This window comes from Heteronotia binoei, chromosome 5 (genome assembly GCF_032191835.1).
Source record: "Heteronotia binoei isolate CCM8104 ecotype False Entrance Well chromosome 5, APGP_CSIRO_Hbin_v1, whole genome shotgun sequence".
NCBI classification, from domain to species: domain Eukaryota; kingdom Metazoa; phylum Chordata; class Lepidosauria; order Squamata; family Gekkonidae; genus Heteronotia; species Heteronotia binoei.
In genome coordinates, this window is record NC_083227.1 from 49,465,738 (window position 1) to 49,484,714 (window position 18,977).

At 40.7% G+C, this 18,977-nt stretch overlaps 1 protein-coding gene across 5 annotated transcripts in view; it reads left to right on the top strand.

Annotated features, from left to right (window-relative positions):
• The window catches only part of PTPRG (protein tyrosine phosphatase receptor type G), an 871,997-nt gene that overhangs the window by 780,050 nt on the left and 72,970 nt on the right, over positions 1–18,977 (top strand). The window lies entirely within an intron of this gene.

Below are 18,977 nucleotides of genomic sequence, written 5' to 3' on the forward strand. Positions count from 1 at the left end.
TAAAACAGTAACAGAAAAGGATTTTAAAAATCTGGGATCTTCATGGCCTTCATTCTACCAAGGAAATATAAATGCTGTCAAAGAAGTGACATAGCATTTTGTGATAAGATACCATTCTTTTCATTTAACTTCCTCCTAATATACCATTCCAACTGAGCAGATCATAACTTTACAGCTACCTGAATAAGTTACTAGTATCTTTTGAAAATACCAAAAATATGTCTCACTGGTTACAAGATTAGAATGGTGTTCCCCATAAATGTCCCCATTATTGCACAGCTTTTTTCACATGTGCTGCCACATTGGCACTAAAGCATCATTTTAGAATCACACATAACTCAGCAATGTGTTATTTTTCCATTGGTAATGTACCAAGTGGAAGTCGTCCAAACCTAAATGGTAGGTTTTGTCTAAGAACCTAAAAGGGTTTTTTCCCTGTATTATCTTATCATGTGGTAGTAAAATTAGGTAACCATGTTGATTGCTTCATCCATACAATGTCAGCAGTTCTGTATGTTAGCTGTGCCATGACTCTACATGAGGTATGAAATAGTCAAGAGTACACCTGTGAAACATGAATGCAAGTCTGTTCTCTAAGATAAAAAGGTTCAGAAAAGGATGATCAAAGAGATCAAAAGGATGGGGCACCTTTTCTATAAGGAAAGACCAAATAGTTTGAGGGAGTTAGGTTTTTTTTTAAGGATGGTTAAGTGGAAGGGAACATCATAGAGGTTTATAAAATTATATAGGGTGCAAAGAAATCAAGCAGAGAAACATTTTTTTCCTTTGCCATAATACAAGGACTCTGGGTTTCCCAGTAGGCTGGTTGTTGCCCAGAATTATAACTGATCTCCAGACTACAGAGAAGAGAATTGCTGCTTTGGACTACATGGCATTATGCCCTGCTGAGGAGCTTCCCCTCTCCAAACTCCACCCTTCCCAGACTCCACTAGGAAATGTTTAGGAATTTCCCAACTCAAACTTTGCAATCCAGCAAAGATCAGATCAGACAACAGGAAGTAATGGATTGCTCAATTTGTAGCTCACTTTTGGAAATCATTATCTTGAGATCTATTGATGACCACTACCGTCAATGGTTTCGAAAGGGGGTTACAAAGAAAAATAGGTCTTTCAAGAGCTACTTGCCACAATGAGTAAATGGAACCACTAAGGAACAACAGTGTGAGAAGTCTACATGAAACTTGGTCTCATCCAGCAGGGCTTTTCTTTTGTAGTTTCAAGGATGAGCTACACATCCCACAAAATAAGGTTGTAACAGTTATATAGAGCATGTTTGCTTCCCCGTGTACAAAAGGGTAGGAAGGAGAAGAACTGAGGTTCTAACATAGGCTTTCTTCTGATGTACTAGTTTTCTGTGCCCAGAGAATTATGAGAAACATTACTTTAAAAAGCACTATACCCACCTATTGTCTGAAGTGGTAGAGTTCCAGAAGACCTTGACCACCACATTTTGCAGAACAGAGAAATGATACCTTTCTAAATGAAAAAGAGTTCTCACCCAAGTCTTGCACATTACTCCCTTCTAGTTACTAGTATAATTTTTATCACAAGAAAGCAACTCAAGTAATCTATGAGTCCCAGAAATAGTCTTCAGCCATTAGGGGTAAGGATGTCAGACACATTGTTATATGTAACATGTAATTCAGTTTTTGACTGAGTTCTGTAAGTTAGTGTAATCAGTGTTCCTGTTCATATACCAAAATTAGAAAACCCATATGCCCCAACTCACCTTGGCGAAAACCAGTGTTTGTAACACAGCTGAAGGGACAGGGATTTACTTGCTAATACATATAATGAAAATTTTCTGTCAGACTAATGCCATTTTAGTTCAGCAGATGAACTTTGTAGTTTGTCCACGTGAATTGGTTTAATGTAAAAAAGATCAGGTGCTATATATCCAATGATAAAGAACTGAGGAGGATACACCAAGATATTTGTTATTTTGACTTACCTTTGCTGAAATAAAACCTAAGAAATATGTACTGGGGCTGGTAAACCAGGTTAAAGCTGCAAATCTAGGGACACTTCCACGGTAGTATGTCCTATTGAATTCAGCGTGATTTACTTCTAAGTAACAATCCATAGGCTCAATCAGTGTGCAAAGGAAGAAAGTGTGTAACTAGGTGAACAAATGGTATTCATTTCATTGAGTGAAAAATAGGTAACTTTATGTGTACACACTCATAGAAGATGCATCTTTTCAACATCAGTTAATTTAAATTTGGGACAAGATGGTAAATTTCTAAAAAGGAAGTATGAGTCAGCAGGTTAGTGACCTTAAAGATGAATGAATATTCTTAATATGTTCACACCAGGGGTTTTAAAAAAATTTTTGTAGAAGTTGCAGGTATACTCGCACCCTCAATTGAGAAAAATGCTGCTTCTCAGTACATTTTTCATCATATTGTGCTCTGTGCAAGTATTTGTTAGAAGATTTGAATTGGAGTCATACCCTCAAAAATTTCTGGGAGAATAAAACTTTTCTGTTAACAGATTTCAAGCATAATTAAAAAACAGAAAGTACTTCCCAGCTTATCTGTAGAACAGCAAGCATTAAGTTTCTTTTTACTAATAAATAAATCAAGTTATATAGCAGTAAAGGAACTTTTTTGTTCACTCTATTATAAAGCAAAAGCAATGACCAAAAAGGGGAATTGTAGTTGTTGCTACCTATGCTAGGTGAACTGATACAACTGGATCTGAATTTAACGTTTCTCATTATGAGATTGCACCCTGAAGTTGCCTACTCAGAATGTCTCTGTGGCTCTCTCTTCTTTGTACCATAAAACAAAAATATTGTTTCTTGGTCTGTGGCCTTAACTTCATCATTATGCCCTTTTCTGTACTTCCACCATACTAGAAAAGGCTTCAAATCCCATTTCCCCAAGCAATCTGCTGAGTGATGTTTCACACCTGCCTGTCAGCTATAGCTCCTATAGAATTATTTTGTTGAAACGTCTTTTAAAAGGTTAAATAGAAAATTCTTCCTTTTGATTCACTCAAGTAGTTAATAAAATGATACTTCTAAACTTTTTCTCAACAGAAGCAGCCAGAGAGTGTGAGAAAATCTTCATGCTATATTGATTCTAAAAGTAAAGTTTAAATGACATTTTAACAAATGTCTGCTCCTTAAAGTAACCTTATTTGCTGCTCATACACCAGACAGTGATAGTTGGCTATGTCCCTGTGGAGCTGCACATCTATTTCATTGAGTAAAATGGATCTAATTTCATTCTCTGTTTCAGCCATATGCATAGTCACAGTGAAGTCCATTTCACCATGTATAACTTAATAAACAACCTTCTTTGACAGCCTTTTAGGCAGTTCCCAAAGATATGACACTGGTGAGTGGCGTAGCAGAGTTATGCTAGTCCACAGACTGCAAAATCCTATAATAACTGAGATGCCTCGCTTTCCAATGAAGAAATTCACTTCATTACGGAGCATGAAACTGTAATAACCTATTGGCATGCATTTATCTATGCAAATTCTGTTCTGCAACCCAGACACCTCATTACAATTCATAATTATCTCTATAGTGCAATCTAGAGAAACCCAAGACAAAGGCAGAATCATTAGCACCATCCTCCCTTCAGCTATTACACGCTAATATAAATCCAAAAGCACAGGTCTCATCTGGGATCATGCCCTTAGGGTGAGAGCGACTGTGCGTATGTGGATGGCGGATTTATGAAACATTGCTAGCCTTGCTTCCCCCCCCCCCCCAGGACAAAACCCTGCTTTCCCATGGTTTTTATCATTTTATTAGTGATATTTTGCATTTTAGACCATCATTTTAGATAGTTCCACAGAATTAAAAAGAGAGCGATCAGGCAAATATACACTTTTACCAACATTGCAAAAGGGAGAGGGGACTTCTTGGATGCTCAAACTAACATAATTTTTCCCCTGAAAGTGGAAAAAAGGCAACCAGATATATTTAAAGGAATTTATGCTAATTCCCCAACAAATCCTTATAAGGAGATGCCCTGTTCCATTCCTGCATGAAAGGTTTTTCTTGAGCTCATGATGACTAACTTTGAAGAGTGATTGTCAGAGTGGCTGGCCCAAAACGTTGAGTGTTTTTGGAGACAGGACCCATGTTCAAAACATTTCACAGCACTGATTTTCTTCCATTCATTGTTGGCTTGCCTCCTTCCCTGTCTGGAGCTCTGTAGAAAAATACTATGCCAGATAAATAAATGTTTTATTGTGTGTTCAAGTTTCAGTGCTTTTGGTGAGATTTAGATATGGTTCACTATCTTTGGATTGTACCTTATTGCTGCAGTCCAATACATGTGCCACCAAAATCAGTGCAATTTAATCTCAGTTCATAGTGTTCTAGCCTCTAGTCAAGACCAGTATAAGATGTCTCTCAGCCACTGTTTGAAATGAAGTTGCGCTAGTGTTGGCGGCATATTGGCGGCAATAGTAAACAAAGGTGAACCTTTGAAGAAATTGTTGAAGCTTGATATTTCAATTAATACTCTTTGCCTGTTGCAGGCAATACTCCACAATCTAGGAGTGCTCATCATAAACAATGTGATAGGGTTTGGGATTTAATGGATTGTTCCTCTGTTGTGCTTGACTTGTCCCTTTCATCTGAAAACTGACAGTTGTTAGGTATGAACCAGGCTGATTCAAGAGCAGGAAAGACACCAGAGGGTGCAGATCTTATAGATCTATCCTCATCCAGCCTGGAGGACATGGGCCTGAGGATAGCTGTGCAAAATGATCCTCATACTCCCTGGAGATCAGATTTTCAATTCTGACAGTTTAACCCTGGAAACAATAAAAAATCCTCCCCAGCCACTGAATTATTAGTGTGGAATGTGGCAGGGTGGACACGCTATACTGCCCGTTATCCAGATATTCCCTTTTTTAAAATCATAACTATTATATCCTCCTGAAAGAAACTTGGACTGATGCTGATCTGATATTAAAAGGGTTGAAAGGATAATAGGAATGCTGCAGCCCTGCTGGTAAGTGGACAAACGTTCCATTCCCTGGTAGCCTGGGGGATGGGACATACAAAAGTGATGTACAGTAGGGTGAGCCACTTGACATCTAACCTACCAGCTTGTTGGAAGATTCTCCTTGCAAAAGAGACATCAGTAGAGGCCTCCTTGTTGATAAGACAATGCTGATAAAAGTATGCACTGACTTCCATGTAACAGTCCAGCAGACCGCCTCTAAGGAGGGAAACACCATAACCGTTTTCCCACTTGCCTTACGTAGAGGTTACTGTTTGCTGTGCAGAAAAGGTGAAGCAGTTGCAGCCCCAAGGCAGATAGTGTGAAATCAGACGGAAGCCCCACCGAGAAGAAGAGCGTGAGAGCGGCGTAAGGCGAGTGGGAAATTGGTCCATGTAAACTGTACAGGTAGCCATCCCTCTAAGGGAATGGGCCATACCCCACCAAGGTTTTCAACCCCGTAGCTTATAGGTATGAGCAATACAACCTTGGATTCATCTTGGAACCCTAGAACCGAGGACTTTCTGAAAGAGACAAGCAGGCAGTCAAATTTCCTCCGGTCTTAATTCTATCGTTATAAAAACACAGAACCATCCAGTCAATGCCACTCTCTTTTCTTGCAGATAATTTGGATTAGGACAATAGAACGGAAAATATTCTCTGATTTGTGGAAATAGTTGACTTCTGGAATAAAGGCAGGTCTATTCTCAACACCACATTGTCACTGTGGAAGACACAAATCTGATAATAGTTTGCTTGTGTGAAGAGATCTACTTGCACCTTTCCAAACTTCTGACAAATAGCATGATAAACCTTTGTGTTCTGCATCCAGTCTGTTTGGCTCAATTTTTTTCAACTGAGAGAATCTGTCATGACTTTGGATGTCCCCCCCACATGGACTGCTTTGATAGAGATCATATGGTTCTCTACCCAGTTTAGGACCTGAGTCACCCCTGAATTTAGGAATTTTGTTTTGTGCCCCGTTGTTAGTAGATGTAGGCCTTTGCTATCATATAGTCTGTGTGAATGATTGCATGTTTTCCTGTCAGTTAGTCTTGGAAGGTGAGAAGGCCAAGGAAAATCACCTGAAGCTCTCAGTGATCCATGCTGTTTTGCAACATCCCTTGTAAAACTCTTTGCAAGGAATGAGTCCCCCATCCCAGAAGACTGGAGTCCATGGAGATTAAGGTTCTGGGCTGTTTTCTTAGGGAAGATTCATGAAGTCTTCCATGGGATATCCACCACCTGAGATAATGCAGATGTTGACTTGGAAGGAGAAAAGAGAACTAATTATGTTGTGCTAACTTCTTGGAAGGGGGGAAGCAGGATCCATTGGAGGGCACCATGACCTGGCAAGACACCAGCATGCCAGTGAGACTTGCCAGTGCCAGAATGCTATCTTGGGGGTTCTGTCTGATCTCCTGGACCAGGGCTCCAATTTTGAATTGCCCTTTCTGAGTCAGGAAAACTATGTCCAGGGGTTAATGCATTATAACCCCTAGGTGGAAGATTCACTGGGAAAGGATGAAGCAGCTTGTTTATAAACCCATGGAAGTGAAGGCAGACAATAGCATGTTCCACATCTGGTAGACCCTGGTGGAAGAAGGGGGACCTAAGCAGAATATTATTCAGATACTGAAATCCTGATGCTCCCTGTGTCTGCAAAAGGATCATCAGGCAAATGAGCACTTTGGTGAAGGCTGGGGAGAGAGCAACTTCAGCCCAAAGGAGAGAGCCCAATAATGAAATGGGAACCCCATGTAAGGAAAATCATGCAATCTTCAGTGGGCCTGAAGGAACTGAATGTTCAAATATACTTAGACTCATCGAGTTGGAAGGGACCTCCAGGGTCATCCAGTCCAACCCCCTGCACAATGCAGGAAACTCACAAACACCTCCCCCTAAATTCACAGAATCTTCATTGCTGTCAGATGGCCATCTAGCTTCTATTTAAAAACCTCCAAGGAAGGAGAGCCCCCCACCTCCCGGGGAAGCCTGTTCCACTGAGGAATCACTCTAACGGTCAGGAAGTTCTTCCTGATGTTGAGCTGGAAACTCTTTTGATTTAATTTCAACCCATTGGTTCTGGGCCTATCTTCCGGGGCCACAGAAAATAATTCCACAACATCCTCTATATGACAACCCTTCAAGTACTTGAAGATGGTGATCATATCACCTCTCAGCCGTCTCCTCTCCAGGCTGAACATCCCCAGCTCCTTCATCATGTGATCTGGACACTATATTTCTGTTGATACAGCCCAAAATTGCATTTGCCTTTTTTAGCCACTGCATCACACTGTTGACTCATGTTTAGCGTATGGTCCACTAAGACCCCTAGATCCTTTTCGCACATACTGCTGCTAAGACAAGTCTCCACCATTCTGTAACTATGCATTGGATTTTTCCTACCTAAATGCAGAACTTTACATTTATCCCTGTTAAAATTCATTTTATAGGTTTTAGCTAAGTTTTCCAGCCTGTCAAGATCATCCTGTATCCTGTTTCTGTCTTCTTCTGTGTTTGCAACCCTCCAAATTTTAGTATCATCTGCAAATTTAATAAGCATTCCCTCTATTCCTTCATCCAAATCATTGATAAAGATGTTGAACAAAACAGGTCCCAGGACAGATCCTTGAGGCACTCCACTTGTCACTCCTCTCCAAGAGGATGAGGAACCATTCACAAGCACTCTTGAGTGTGATCTGTCGACCAGTTACAGATCCACCTAACAGTAACAGGATCCAAACCACATTTTATCAACTTGTCAACAAGGATAGTATGTGGAACCTTATCAAAAACCTTACTGAAATCAAGATAAACGATGTCTAGAGCATTCCCCTGATCCAACAAGGTAGTCATTTTCTCAAAAAAAGGAGATCAGGTTAGTCTGACATGACTTGTTCTTGAGAAAACCATGCTGGCTCTTAGTAATCACATTCATTCTTTCTAAATGTTCCAGGACCAACTGTTTGATGATTTGTTCTAAAACTTTTCCAGGTATAGATGTCAAGCTGACGGGTCGGAAGTTACCCGGATCGTCTTTTTTCCCCTTCTTGAAGATGGGGACAACGTTCGCCCGCCTCCAATCTTCCGGCACCTCTCCTGTTCTCCAAGAATTTTCAAAAATAATAGCCAGAGGCTCAGAAATTACATCCACAAGCTCTTTTAGAACCCTTGAATTCATCTGGCCCTGAGGACTTTGTTTCATTTAAAGAAACTAGGTGTTTATGTACTACCCCATGCTGATCCTAGGTTGGAACTTCATACCCTCCTTATATGTTCTGTTTTTGCCATGTTGAGCACTGTTTCCCTCAGAAGAGAAGACTGAGAAAAAGTAGGAATTGAGCAGTTCCGCCCTCTCTTCATTACCTGTTACAATTTCACTTTCTTGCCCTCACAATGGGCCCACCATGTCCTTGCTCTTTTTCTTACTCTGAACATAAGAAAAGAACCCTTTTGTGTTGTTTTTAGCATCTTTGGCCAGCCTAAGCTCATGCTGAGCTTTAGCTTTCCTAACTTTTTCTCTGCAAGCACTGGTGATTTGTTTAAATTCATCCTTGGTTATAAGGCCCTCCTTCCAGTTCTTAAAAGAGTCTTTTTTATTTCTCAAGTCTTTAGAGAGCTGTTTATGGAGCCACTTCGGCTTCTTTAGGCTTTTTCCATTTTTTCTTCTTATAGGAATCGTCTGTGATTGTGCTTTCAGTATTTCGCTTTTAAGAAACTCCCACCCCTCCTGAACCTCCTTCCTCCTAAGTATTTCTGACCATAGGATTTTACCTAGCATAGTTCTAAGTTTATCAAAGTTTGCCTTTCTGAAGTCCAACCTATAAGTCTGACTACATATAGCTTTTCCCTTCCCTAAGACTGTAAATTCCAAAATCAAGTGGTCACTACTGCCCAGGGTGCCCACTATTTCCACTTCTTCAATCAATTCTTCCTTGTTGGTGAGAATCAAATCCAAGGTTGCAGATCCCCTTGTTTCCTTCTTCACTTTCTGGAAAAGGAAGTTGTCAGCAAGACAAGTCAGGAATCTATTTGACTTTTCATTTTTAGCAGAGTTGGACTTCCAACAGATGTCCAGGTATTTGAAATCTCCCATGATCACTGCATCCCTTCTCTTGGAGAACTTTGCAATCTGCTGTAGGAGCATCTCATTCAAATCCTCTGCCTGGCTTGGTGGTCTATAGCAGACCCCCACAATAATATCACTGTTTTTTCTTACTCCTTTATTTTTACCCGGAGACTCTCAACTGAGCTGCCATGCTCAGATTCACTTATTTCCTCACAAGTATATACCTCCTTCACATATACTGCTATGCCTCTGCCCTTTCTCATTTGCCTGTCCCTTTTTAAATAAGTTGTACCCCTGAATCCTAATATTCCAGTTATGAGTGTCATCCCAACAAGTTTCAGTAAGGCCTATTGTGTCATAGTCTCCTTCCTTTATTAGGACTTCCAGTTCCTCCTGTTTGTTTCCCATACCCTGTGCATTAGTGTAGAGACATCGGAATCCATGTTTTATGTATCCCGAGGGTTTAGTTTCTGTACAAACCTGCAAGTTAACATTACCTATCTTATGCGCCGCTCTTTGCAAATCTTTAATGTTCTTATCCCCAGTTTCTGGCATCATACAAGGCTTTGAATTATTGTCTCACTCCCCCATACAATTTAGTTTAAAGCCCTCATTAGGTTAGCAAGGCTGTTACCAAGCACCCTTTTCCCTACCACCATAAAGTGCAAACCATCTCCCAGTAGAAGACCACCATCTCGAAAGCAGCCATGGTCCAAAAATCCGAATATTTTCCGATAACACCATCGACGTAGCCAGTCGTTTATTTGAAGTATTCTTTCTCATCCTAAGCCACGGCCTTCAACAGGAAGCACTGACGAGAACACAACCTGTGCGCCCAGCTCCTTCACCTTCTGATTCAGAGCAACATAGCCTTTTCTAATACGTTCAGGGCTATGACGGGCAGTATCGTTCGTTCCCACGTGGATCAACAAGAAAGGATAGTAATCAGAGAGCTTGATAAGTCTTCCAATCCTTTCTTTCACGTGCTGGATGCATGCACCCGGTAAACAGCAGACCTCTCGAGATGACAAGTCCGGTCGGCACACTTTGGGCTCCACCCCTCTGAGCAAGGAGTCTCCTTTCAGCACAACCTTCCTCTTCCTATATTCGGAAGCAGAAGCTCCAGGCTTCTTATCCACAGGATCCTGAGAAACTTTATTCAAGCTTCGTGGAGGCTGGGGAAGTAGGCCTTGTTCCAATGGTTCAGAATCAGTTACTGTGGGGAGATCCTGGAACCTATTGCTGAGCAGCAGGGGCTCAGAACATCTCCTGATTTTCTTTCTCCTTCGGGTTACATTTTTCCAGGAACCCTCCTCCTGTGTTGGGTTCTCTTCAAATTGCTGAGATACCATTTCCTCTCCCTCCTCTTGTATCTTCTCCTCCAGCAGGGCCACTAACTTACACTTGCTGCAAGTGTAATTCGTTCTAGTCTCAGGTAGAAATACAAACATCCCACAGTCTTTACACGTCACTGCCTCTGCTCCCTCACCAGCCATACTGCTGCAATTCATTTCAAAATTTTCTTTATCTTCACTTCTCTTTAAATCCCACTATCAACTGCCACTTGAAACTACTTATGGGTAACTACCCACCTTTCTACAGAACCCCCAGGCTAGACCCCCCCCCCCAGGCTAAGAGCCACAGCCCAAGGGTGTTACCAGGATGATCCCCATGTCTATAAGGTGGAGATAGAAGTGTGGATATGTAATTTTCCCTTGTGTATTGTTTACTTTAGCACTCAGTGGACTGAAAAACTCCATACATGTAACATCTTCCCATACACATAACATCTAGATCCAAGCACCTTCTCCTCCTGCAGCTGAGCCACTTCTGCCTCTGGCAAGGATGAGCCTTGCAAATTAAAGGCTCAAGCCCCACCAACCACTGATTCAACAGCCAGAACAACAGCAGAGTTGTCAGAGTTGCACATGTTTGTCACGTGTGTGTTTGTCAGTCTTCAGGCTTCGTCGGCAATAAGCAGTACATTCTGGGACTTTCAAATCACAAGTTTAGGGTGGGGGTTCAAAATACCTCTGAATAACATGCTTATTCATGTAAACTGGGGGTGGGGAGGGAGAGGTGTATGTTCCCCCTTACATGTGGAACCCAGTCCTGTGCAATGTGATTCTCATGACATCTCAGTGACTGTTTATCTTAGCTTAGTTGGCAAAGTTAACATCCCAGTCAACACACCAGCTTTTGGGCTCCTCTAGCTGAATCCACATATTTTCTCAAAGCCATTGAAACAATCCCACAAAATAAGATTTAAAAATTTAAAAAAAGATTTAAAAATCCAGCATTTCCTCAACCCACCCTAATATCAGTTAGGGTCAAGCATCATTGGGGTTCATTTGAGAGAGGGTTTTCTGCTGTGAAAATCCATTTGGATAAACTTTAGACAAGTTTGGGGCAAGTTGCCCCCTTATCAAAAGGTTTCTCTCATTTTTTTTTTTTATACTTAAATTTTTATTAATTTTTTGAAAAACATTTACAAACATTAAACACCATAAACACCAAAACAAATAAATACATTGAATATATACAAAACAATATTAATATTAATAAGAGCACTCTTACAGTCTTCTATTTGTTCATTATTAAGAGGTGTTTTCCCTGTGTCTACAGCTATGTACAGTTAGATGTTCCTCATGGAATGCACAACAAATCATTTGATGCTATATCACTGTAGTATCAGCAAAAGTCACAATTTCTATTGGCAAACTACACACAAAGCAAGGGTCAGAAATCCATTTTGTTCAAAGATGGAGGCTATAACTAGGCAATTTAGGACCAAAAAGGTACCAGATTAATAACCTGTTGCCCCAGTTTATAGAAAGAGATCTTGAAGTCATGGTAGATAACTCACTGAAAATGTTGAGACAGTATGTAAATGCAATTAAAAAGCCCAATGGTATGCTGGGAATTATTAAGAAGGGAATTGAAAACAAATCAGCCAGTATCATAATGCCCCTGCACAAATTGATGGTGCAGCCTCATTTGGAATACTGTGTACAATTGCAAAAAACATAAAGACCAACAATAAAAATTTCTTCAAATATATTAGAAGCAGGAAACCAGCCAGAGAGGCAGTGTGGGGCCCTTGGATGACCAATGGGTAAAAGGATTACTGAAGGAAGCTTTTGATAAAGTTCCTCATCAAAGGTTTCTTAGAAAGCTCGAGAGTCATGGAGTAAAAGGACAGGTCCTCTTGTGGATCAAAAACTGGCTAATTAATAGAAAGCAGAGAGGGAGTATAAATGGGCAGTCTTCGCAATGGAGGACGATAAGCAGTGGGGTGCCGCAGGGCTCGGTACTGGGTCCCATGCTCTTTAACTTGTTCATAAATGATTTGAAGTTGGGAGTGAGAAGTGAAGTGGCCAAGTTTGCAGATGACACTAGAACCAGAGAAGATTGTGAGGAACTCTAAAGGGATCTGTTGAGGCTGGGTGAGTGGGCGTCAACATGGCAGATGAGGTTCAATGTGGCCAAGTGCAAAGTAATGCACATTGGGCCCAAAATCCCAGCTACAAATACAAGTTGATGGGGTGTGAACTGGCAGAGACTGACCAAGAGAGAGATCTTGGGGTCGTGGTAGATAACTCACTGAAAATGTCAAGACAGTGTGCGATTGCAATAAAAAAGGCCAACACCATGCTGGGAGTTATTAGGAAGGGAATTGAAAACAAATCAGCCAGTATCATAATGCCCCTGTATAAATTGATGGTGCGGTCTCATTTGGAATACTGTGTGCAGTTCTGGTCACCGCACCTCAAAAAGGATATTATAGCATTGGAAAAAGTGCAGAAAAGGGCAACTAGAATGATTAAAGGTTTGGAACACTTTCCCTATGAAGAAAGGTTAAAACGCTTGGGGCTCTTTAGCTTGGAGAAACGTCGACTGCAGGGTGACATGATAGAGGTTTACAAGATAATGCATGGGATGGAGAAAGTAGAGAAAGAAGTACTTTTCTCCCTTTCTCACAATACAAGAACTCATGGGCATTCAATGAAATTGCTGAGCAGTTAGGTTAAAACAGATAAAAGGAAGTACTTCTTCACCCAAAGGGTGATTAACATGTGGAATTCACTGCCACAGGAGGTGGTGGCCACGGCTACAAGCATAGACAGCTTCAAGAGGGGATTAGATAAAAATATGGAGCAGAGGTCCATCAGTGGCTATTAGCCAGTGTGTATATATATGTGTGTGTGTATAATTTTTTTTGACCACTGTGTGACACAGAGTGTTGGACTGGATGGGCCATTGGCCTGATCCAACATGGCTTCTCTTATATTCTTATGTTCTTAATTCTGGTCACCTGTTACCTGAATTGCCCTAAAATTAGGCTTGGGGAATTAGAGGGTGGGCAATTAGGCTTTAGCGAGATCAGAATCTATGTATACAGAAGTTTCTCCTTTGGAAGTCATTCAATAACGAGATATTGCCTAATAATCAAGGGGTTTTATTATGAAATAAAGGCAAGCATACATGGGTACAAAATCATACAACATACATACAGGTCTAAGAAAACAACATGAAAATGCACAGGGGTAAACACAGGGGTGGACAAATGGGGCGATAATTACCTATCGTAGTCTTCGAGGAAGGTTCCAATGGTGACGAAAAAGGGAGATGGGGAGGGACCCTCAACTGATCAGGTATCGGGGGCGCATCTAAACAGCAGGGTAGGGGTACTGTCAGATGCACACTTGTGGGGTGGTGGGTCAGAGGTTATAAGGTCTACCTTGAGCCCTTAGGGGGTAGGAGGTCCAGAGGATTATGACACGGGGTCAGATGGGACATGATGCAGCATCACGTGATGCATTACCTCAGAAAAGGGGAGACTCCAAAGTGACAGTTTGGGCAAGGCATGGGCGAGTCATGGGTGGAGGGGATTAAAAACAAGCTTATACAAACTTATCTAAAAGTGACAATAGTGATATCTAAGGTGATATCTAAGGTGACACCCGATCTACACAATAACTCTGGCTCGGGGTTAAGACTGTTTTTCCTCCTCTGGCTGGCACCTATCCTATGTCTAGAGTTCCATTTGACAAAAGCTTGGACAGTCCAGCAGGATACACTCCTAAGATAAGCGTGATTGCCTTATGCAGATGTTTGAAGCAGCTGTTGGATAAGTGAGCCTCTTGTTTCTCCGTCATGGAGTCTGGCTGTGCAGGAAAATGGTCACTGGTGATGTTAGCCTTAGAACATGGCTTTCATGGAAAAGGCTAGAAACCGCTTGACTGGACAGCTCATGGCGGTGCAACTTCTTCCTCTGCAACGGCCGATATTAATAGCGGCTGGGAGCTCGTCTGTACTTCTGGCTAGCACCCATTCAGAGATAGAGTGCTGCTGTAAGGCTGAGGTTTTTAGTATCCACGTAAGTTTCTCAGTAAATGGCAGGTATAAGCCACGTCTTAGAGCAGATGTGTGAGTTGAAACTCCAGTCACCCTGCAACCAAACAGGTGATCACGATGTCCGTATACAAGTGGAAATAGAGGTCTCTCTCTCCACACCAAACCTCAAAAAAGATATTCTACCATTGGAAAAAATGCAGAAAGGGGCAACTAAAATGATGAAAGAATTGGAACACTTTCCCTTTTAAGAAAGGTTAAAGGACATGGGGCAGATTGGTTTTGGTGAAGGGGGAGATCCTAGGCTCCTTGTACAAAGAAGGGGATGTGCCAAATGCTCCCCACCAGCTAGAGGCATCAAACTGGTAGCAGACCTCCCCAGATGCCCCTCTACTCGCCCTCCAAGTTATGTGCAAATTGGCTTTGGGGAAGGGGGAGATCCTAGGGTCCATGTGCAAAAGTGGGGGGGTGTCAAACAGTCCATTTAAACTTTAAATGACTTCAGTTCATTTACCAAGTCCCTCCACCACTCCACAACTGCAGAAGGACTGCAGAAGAACATCCTCCCTTCTTGCCTTGACAGTTAATGCTTCAGCGCCAGGTTGTCTGACCCATGGTCAGCCCCAATGGACTGAACAGACCACCAAAAATCAAAATGCGGTCCATGAGCAGTCTGTCAAAAGGGGGAATGCATGGACTAGGCTAACGGACCACAGACCTACACCTAGTTGTGCAAAAATCAGATCCATGGTCCAGTCTGTGCCCATTCCTAGTTATGACTATCCCACCCAGGACCATCAGAGAATTTCAAATGTCTTCTTGGCCTCTACTTTTACCCTTTCAAAAAAGTATTCTTTTTAAAAAAATCAGATATATCCAGCTATTGCATTATTTATTTACAAATCTGACTAACATTTATATTATAATCACACAAAACAACTAAAGCTCTCTAAATAATACTGGTGATTAATCTTGACTAACAACAGTATTTAGGAGAAAGTTGGACAAATAGACAAGGAAGGAGACAGAGATAGAAAACGTTTTAATGAAACTGTCTAAGAAGAGTTCTGGATTATTAAGTTAAATTAACTTTGCTGTGTTTAACAAATCCTGCTTTTTGGAGGCTGCAAGCTAATGCTTGCTGAGGGGAAAGTGTAGATGACTGGGGAAAGCAGCCCCATAAAAAGTATGCCGTGAAAATGTGAAAGCAACGTCACCCCAGAGTCCGAAACAACTGTTGCTTGCTTTTAAATAAGAAACTAGGAAAGAAAGAAATGCTTTTAAACAAGAAACTAGGAAAGAAATGTTAGCTTCCCAATATTTCAGAATTAATTTTTTAGACTTTATTTTGCCATAAAATTGTTTCATTTCTTAAAACAAAACCATGGGACATACTGCAAAGACTTTTTGTACAAAAAAAGAAACACAAAGATCATATTACAATGTGAAAAACACATTTTAAAAACTAAAAACAGGTTGATCACAGCTTAAGAGTTACTAAAACATTGCATGTTCATACAACATGAACATTTACTATCCTCTGTCGAAGTCTGACTTTTTACGTTTTGGACTATTGTTTTGTTTTATTAAATAGCCGTTGCCATGCATTTGCTAGTAGAACCATTTGAAAATCAGCAAAAGCAGCATGCCTTGGTGCATGTTGCTCATTAATTATAATTTATATCTCTAATTCTAAGGTCACTGCCTTCAGTAGGGGGCCCTCATTTAAAGGGCACCTAGCATATAATTAAAACTCTGAGGTGAGCATCTGCAGAGTCCCTGCATTTATGAATTTGTGCGGATACGAATTCAACATAAATTATCTGAGATTTTAATAGCATTAAAACAGCCACTCTCCCATCATTTTACATAAATAACTCTATATTTGTTACATAAATAACTCAAACTTTATTCTGCTGCTTCAGACCAACATGGCTACCCCACCTGAATCAATATTTGTAAATTAGGCAATAAACCACCTTTTTAACTGACTTAACTACTAATAAAGAGCTATGATAAGATGGGAAAATAAACCATTCCAGACACTGAGTCCAGTGGCACCTTTAAGACCAACAAAGTTTGTTCAAGGTATGAGCTTTCATGTGCACACACACATATCAGAATTGGAGCTAGATGAGTACTTCCCATTCTACCATTCTAAATGACATTACATTCTAATCTGGTCTGTTGATAAGAGGAGGCATAACACTGCACAAGCAATTACCCTACCTCAAATAAATTACCTCCATGCTTGAGTGGAGATGGAGTGTAACAACAGGGTCTCAGTTAATTATTCTCAGCATTCCACAATTAAGGATACATTTACACATCTATCTCCAGTTTTGATAGATTTATTTGCTTCACCATGTTTTCCCCTGGAATTAAATCCAAACAAATGGTGACCATATAAACTTAGCTTGTTATTCCTGTTTGGTCCTTGCATCTGTTAAAACATCTTCATTATGTTGTATGCTAATTTGTTGCTTGCCTTCTAGCTATATGTATGTACTGGTAACTTTCATTACAATGTATCTGAAGAAGTGTGCATCTTCAAGAAAGCTCATACCTTGAATAAAAAATTGTTGGTCTTAAAGGTCCCACTGGACTCAAACTTTGTTCTGCTGCTTCAGACCAACATGGCTACCCACCTGAATCAATATTTGTAAATTAGGCAATAAACCACCTTTTTAACTGATTTAACTACTAATAAAGAGCTATGATAAGATGGGAAAACAAACCATTCCAGACATGTCTGAACACAATATTTTGAGTACATTCTTCTAAATACAGGGGGCAGATCCTTAATGTGATGGATATAAACTTCTGTCCTATGCATACTTACTTGGAAGTTAGTTCCTCCTGAATGCCGTGAGACTTTAGTCACTAGTGTGAGCAGGGGTGAAATTCTAGCATGTGCTCCTTTGCATATTAGGCTACACACCCCTGATGTAGCCAATCCTCCAAGAGTTTACAAGGCTCTGTTTTGTAAGCTCTTGAAGGATTGGCTACATCAGGGGTGTGTGGCCTAATATGCAAAGGAGCTCCTGCTAGAATTCCACCCCTGAGTGTGAGTATAGAACTGCACACCCTAATTATTAATGACATGGACCAACATTTTATTTTGTATTAAAAAGTGTGTTTTGAGATCGGGATTAGTGCAGCAGGGCTGAGGGGTTGAGGGGATTTAATCTTTGCTTCTGCATTTCCCAATAGAAATTGTGCTTCCCTCAACTGCCTCCCCACTCAAATTGCTCTTACTCATGGTAGCTGAAAACAACCCCAGTGCCGTTCTACAGTATCCTTGCATTTTTTTTTAATTTAATGCAGATAGCAGTAGATTGGGGATAATTCTTTGGGAGAAATATCATGCAGGACACACATCCTACTCAGCATTGTAGTATCTATTCAGATTCCTTTTCTCCCTCTGCAAACTAGTCCAGCTGCCTTTTGTTGTTAACATCTAGAGATAACATGTAGGTTAGTCTTTTCAGAAATATCTCCTGCAATTGTGTGACTTAGAAACGCATGTCCTGCAACAGTCTGATATAGTCATAGCAGGACTACAAATGCAGTTTATTCACACTGCCAGAATGCCATATCTACAGACATGTTCTTGCTGCATCTTGCAGGTTGACTCTAAATCTGTCTTCCAAACACTAGGTCTTATCCAGTCACTCATGACATCTTTGAGGATGTGTTCTCTCTCTTCCTCAACCTTTTTCTTTCTTCTTAGCTTCCCCAGCCTCCTGACCTTAGTAACTTTCTCTCTTCAAATAGTCTCACAACAGCTCCTCTTCTCCAGCAGTTTGGAAAGCATAGATCCTTTTCCTCTGAAGTTCAAACCCTATGCCACTAATTCCAAGATTTTCACTAGGCTTCCATAGGTTGTATGTACAAAGTTCTCAAAGCCCTCCCAATGCATAGAAGAGAATAGGATGGTATAGTATTGCCCCTTCCAACTGGCTTTTTGTATTGGGCACATTTTTATCCTGCTCTTCCTTCCTCCTTTTGCACTTTTGGAAGATCATTTACTTTTAACACAATGTGCTCCAATATTTCCAAAAGCAAAAATCAAAATATAAGGGGTTTGTTTTCCTTTCTCTAGATTAGCATGTCAGCTGGGTTTTAACACATTGGTAAACACATCCAATATAGTTTTAACTAGGGTGGGAAAATTTTTTTATATTTTTTTATCCCTTTTTGACATAAGATACCTTACATTTTGGCTCTTTTCAATAGGGTACAAAATATCAATATATATTGTGTTACAAAGGCCTGCTAATGCAAAATCTCATTGTATTCAATGTTAGGCCTAGTAGGAAGGGTGTTTTATCATGACACTAATGAGTACCAGTCTGATTTTAGGCAGGGAAAAGGCTAATCTCACAAATGGGAATATGCATTGAGCAACTGTTAGGTTTCCTAATTAGCCTTTATAGGATTCCATTAATCTCTTCAAAAGACTAAAAGAGTTATGGTCTCTGAAGCACATTTGTCTTGAAATGGAAAAGAAGCTTAGTGCCAGCCAAGAGATAAGAGGCACCTACTAGGAGCCC